This window comes from Carcharodon carcharias, chromosome 4, assembly GCF_017639515.1.
Source record: "Carcharodon carcharias isolate sCarCar2 chromosome 4, sCarCar2.pri, whole genome shotgun sequence".
Classification (NCBI taxonomy): domain Eukaryota; kingdom Metazoa; phylum Chordata; class Chondrichthyes; order Lamniformes; family Lamnidae; genus Carcharodon; species Carcharodon carcharias.
This window is the reverse complement of record NC_054470.1, coordinates 150,219,930-150,224,738: the sequence shown is the minus strand read 5'-3', so window position 1 is coordinate 150,224,738 and position 4,809 is coordinate 150,219,930. Positions and strand designations below refer to the sequence as shown.

General features: G+C 48.4%; 1 non-coding gene across 1 annotated transcript; it reads right to left on the bottom strand.

Moving 5' to 3' along the window:
* Positions 1-3,570: 3,570 nt before the first annotated feature.
* Positions 3,571-3,701, bottom strand: LOC121277535. The gene has a single exon (XR_005942907.1). It is a non-coding gene; the product is annotated as a U11 spliceosomal RNA (small nuclear RNA).
* Positions 3,702-4,809: the final 1,108 nt, after the last annotated feature.

Below are 4,809 nucleotides of genomic sequence, written 5' to 3'. Positions count from 1 at the left end.
AAAATCTGAATTGGTAATTTTCCCATGCAGATCTTTGGGCTTAGACAAACATTCATGTTGTCTCATGCAACTAACTAATGAATTATTTATGAATTCCTTGTGAGCGGATAGCTTATATTATTCGGTACTGGCAACCATGACTCAAACTGCTGCCTACTTTGACTGAATTGTGGCAATTTTAACTCATCCCGACTGGCGCAAGCAATGCAACCACGGTGTTGGGCCACTGACTTCTTGGTTTTTGTCGCCACCATGCCACCTGAGATGGGCTTGAGATGGGTGGTTGGAGCATCTGCTGGTTTCAGGCAGGCGGCTACTCGTAATATGCAAATTGATAGAGTATAATGTACACCAGACCCTGCAATTTCAAGGTAGAAACAGATAGGGAGTGCGCCTTTCACATTAGTCCATACCTACCAGGCACAGAGCAGCAGGGTGACCAACTCCCACTGAAAATTAAGAGACATCTTCACATGGTGGTGAGCCTGTAAAAGTGGGTGGGGAGGGCTGCAAGGGGTGGGAGCAAGAGATGTAAAGGAAGAAGGTGGGAGGTGCTGCCAGAGCTGTAAGAGCATGGGAGGGGTTTGCCACCACAAGGGTTAGGGCAGAGGGGGTGGGGGTTGCTACTATACCATCTGAACTCAAACAGCATGACATGTGTACAGGGTTTAATAAAAAAAAGTCTGGGGGCAGAAACATGTGCAGAAATGAATTAAACATGTGCCAGGAAGGCCTGACATGGGATGAGGGACAAAAGCCCAGATCATGGGGCAGCTGGTCACTCCAAAGCAGCCTAACCAGCGGCCCATTAAGAAATCACAGCAGATCAGTCAAAAAGCAACCCAGGAAATGTTAGAATGAAATTTACTTTTCTCTGCCGGTGGGTTTGAAGGCAGGAGGCACGTAATATTCACTGGGTAACCTTCCCGCCACCTACCCGCCCACGCCTGAGCTGTCTGAAATTTTAAGGCGGAGGGGGAGGGAGGTGTCAGTCCTATTGAGGCCAAAAGTGGGCAATAATGGCAATTTAAGGGCCAAATCTTGCCACCGCTAGTATTTTGACCCATGGCAGGGCGAGGCCCAAGCCAGGCATAATTTAATGGAGGTGGCAGGAGTCTTGTCCACCAGGGAAGAGTTGGCAAGAGTCCCATGTCGCCTCTTTTGGGGAAGTCATTAAGTGCCAATCAGGTATCTAACTGGGCAGCGGTGGGCCTTCCCCTGGATCAAAGACCCAGCTATACCAGCAGCCACCAGATAGGTGTCAGTGGCTGCCGGTAATGCACCTGCCTGAGGCCCAGGAATGCTGAGGGACCCAGGCCACAGGTGAGTGATGGAAGGAAGGGGTCATGGGGTGGGGGTGGTGGAGAAGGAGGAGAGCGAAGTTGGCAGCAAAGAAGGGGGGTGGGGGCAGCTCTCAGCAGGCACCCCCTTTCTGAAGCTGGGTCCCTCGATCAGGCATTGAGTGTCTTTGAATAATGGAAAGTTCCATTTTCAACCCACTGTCCCCAAGAAGCAAGCAACCCCGATAGGATTTTGTATTTTGGGCTGCCTGCATTGCAAGTACCCTGCCCGCCGCTGAGTGAATACCTGCGGTGGTGGGATGATGCCTTTAAGTGGGCATTAATTGTACATTTAAGGCCCTCAATTGGTGACACAGGGGAAGGCTGTTGCTGCCAGGGACCTGTTCAGGGCTGAGATGGGAAGGCGGCAGGTTCCCCACCGCCCTTCACCCATGAAAGTCACCTTGGAGGAGGCCATTAAATTTGCCCGCCATGTGGATGGGGATCTACCTTGTGGGTCCCCTGGGTCCAATGGGGGCACCCCCCCAAGATAATCACTGACACAGCATGGTCTGTTGCAATGAAGCTTCCTATCGTCCTGAAATTCTTTTAAGCTAGTTCCTTCCAGCCTGCAGTATCGCTGTTTACTGTCCATCCTTGTACTAAACAGGTGACTCATGCCTTGTTTGCCAGAGCATAGACATCTAGAAGCAGCAGGATGGGGACCTGAAGTTCAAATGGGATGTGGGATTTCCCCCAAATCCAGGACATTGTTGACTGAACCCATGGGCGGAATCGTCCCAGATTTGCATTAAGTGTGGTAGCAGGTGGGTAAAATGGCATTTTACCCACTGGCCACGATGGCGGGTTTTCACGCTGTATTGTCCCAAACCTGGAGGCACCTTCCTTGAAGTCCCATCACAGCGCTTACCCACACCCTCCACCAGCACAGAGACACTCACCTTGGTGGTTCCTAGCTTTAGAGTAGTCTCGGGATCACAATCTGGTGAGCACATCACACTGTCTGATCAACAGCAGGTGGTGGCAGGGACCTCCTTGGTGTCCGACACTTGGAGGACTGCTGAAGGCCAGAAATTTGCTGAGTCTGAGTCAGATGATGAGCCACTGGACTCAGTCATGTCGCAATTGCTGGAGCTACAAAGGCAAGTTTGGGAACATCAGGAGGAGGTGTCTGCTGCACTCCCCAGTTTCCCAGGTACGATGGAAGAGTCCGTCTGCCTTCACTCTGAGGTTATAGTGCCAGCATGCCAACATACCGAGGTCAACACTGGTAGGATGGCGGCTGCCATAGAGACCTTGGTCCAAGATGTTGCTCCTGCACTACTGCACGGGCTCAACTTCATCGCTGATGCCTAGTTGGCTTCCAGCAGTGTGTATGTGAGAGGGGTGCTGGGTAGATCAATCTCATTCCAGCTACCCCTTCTCAAGGAGTCAGCCTAGGACCCTCAGGCACCCAAATGGAGGAGGATCAGCAGGTGCACACCCTGGGGCCATCTAATCAGGTAACCCCGGGAGTGTCCGGCACATCCGAATCCCCTCTTCCTGTGACCTCAGCAGCTCCAGCTCAAAATCAAGGAGAGTACCACTACTACATGGCCAGACTCAGAAAGCGGGCTGGAGCCCTTCAGGTCTTAGTCTCCCAGAGGACGCCCGCCAAGGTCATCACAGACAGGGCGTTGCAGTCAGCAGGCTGCCTCCACCTCCACTGTGGATGTCCGGGGAGCACCGAGACATAGCGGCAGAGTTAGGACAGTTTAGAAGAATTAACTCTTTTGGAGTCAACCAAATAAACTAAAATAAATAAAATGAGGGACAAAATAAACATAGACCCTAAATTAGAGAACTGCAAAACCAAAGACAAAATTTAAAGGAAACTTACAAACATTAAACCAAAATGGTGATTAAAGGGGTTGATAAAACACCGAGTACAGAAGGCCTCGATGCTGTGGTGGACACTGCGTTCTCCCTCTCCAGGGACATCCGGCCGTGAGTTTAGAAGAATTAGCTCTTTTAAAGCCAGCCTAGTAAACTAAATTAACAAAATGAGGGATAAAGTAAACACAGCCCCTAAGTTAGGTTAGCTGTAAAACCAAAGACAGAGTTTAAATAAAACTTACAAACATCAAATCAGAATGTGATTAAGGGGGTTGATAAAGCACCCCAGCCCCTGCGGTGCGCACCGAGCATGGAAGGCCTGGATGCTGCGGTGGACACTGCATTCTCCCTCTCCAGGGACACCTGGCCGCGAGTTTGGAAGAATTTTTTTTTGCGGAGCGCCGAGACAAACGATCACCAGCAGCTCCAAGAAACAAAAATTGTGCTTCTGAAACCTCTTGATATCGATTCCGCATGGATAAAGCGCAAGCACCTCGTCCATGTGCCATTCACAGCAGAAAGCTGGATAGCCTAGGCACAGGTGTTAATCATTTGTATTTACTGTTCACTATTGTCAATAAACTCCCAAGAAAGTCTGAAACACAAACAGAAAATATTAGAGAATCTCAGCAGGTCTAACAGCATCAGAGCTGAAGAAGAGTCATAAGAACTTGAAACGTTAACTCTGTTTTTTTTTTCTCCACAGATGCTGTTAGACCTGCTGAATTTTTCAAGCATTTTCTGTTTTTGCTTTAGATTTCCAGCATCTGTTGTATTTTGCTTTTATCCCAAGAATGTCTCCCTGCTTATGGCTCTTTGTTCTGATGAGCAGTGTTCGTGTCAATCAGATGTGAAACCTTTCTGCACAAGATAAAGGCAGGTGTCGCAGTCTTATGATCCCCATCTGAGATTACCCCAAGCCTGATCCCAGGGTGGAACCCAGTTTGATAGATCTTAACTTCTTTTGTTTGTTTAAATATGTGGAGAGTAGTTACTGAACAGAGTTGCAGGAGTCAGCTGATGAACTTTTTAGAAAAGAACAAAACATTTATTCAACAAGAAAAGATGAACTATATTACAATACTCCTTCACCCACAACTATACCTTTACAGATATATACAGATTTGTAAGGAGAACACAAGTCACAAAAGCTATCTTATACTTTAATGTACACTGCAAGTACCCAGAACATGTAAACCTATGGCACCCTGTGGTCAGACACACCACACTCTGACCTCAAGTGACAGATGCAACCTCAACTAGATGCTATGGATTTCTCCTCAACTCCCCCCCGACGCTTGTCATACTATGAGCCAACCAGTCTCACTGAACTCCAACTTTCACACAAGGGTTTCCAATCTGCACTGTCCAAGACCTTGCTTCAGAATCTTCACCCAAACCAATGCTTTCTCTCAGATGCCTTCCGCAAGGGTTCACCTCCAGGGTTTTGAACTCTTTTTCTGTTGTTCCTCTTCCCTGGGTCACCATATGCATTCAAACTGTTTTCCATGCACCCTGTCTTCTCTGTCTTAGCTGTCAACATTACACCACTGCTTCACATAGCACAGAGTTACAGACCTTCAGCTGTATTTTCGGACCTTCTTGCCTCTTGCAAGCTGTTCTTGCTTTAAAT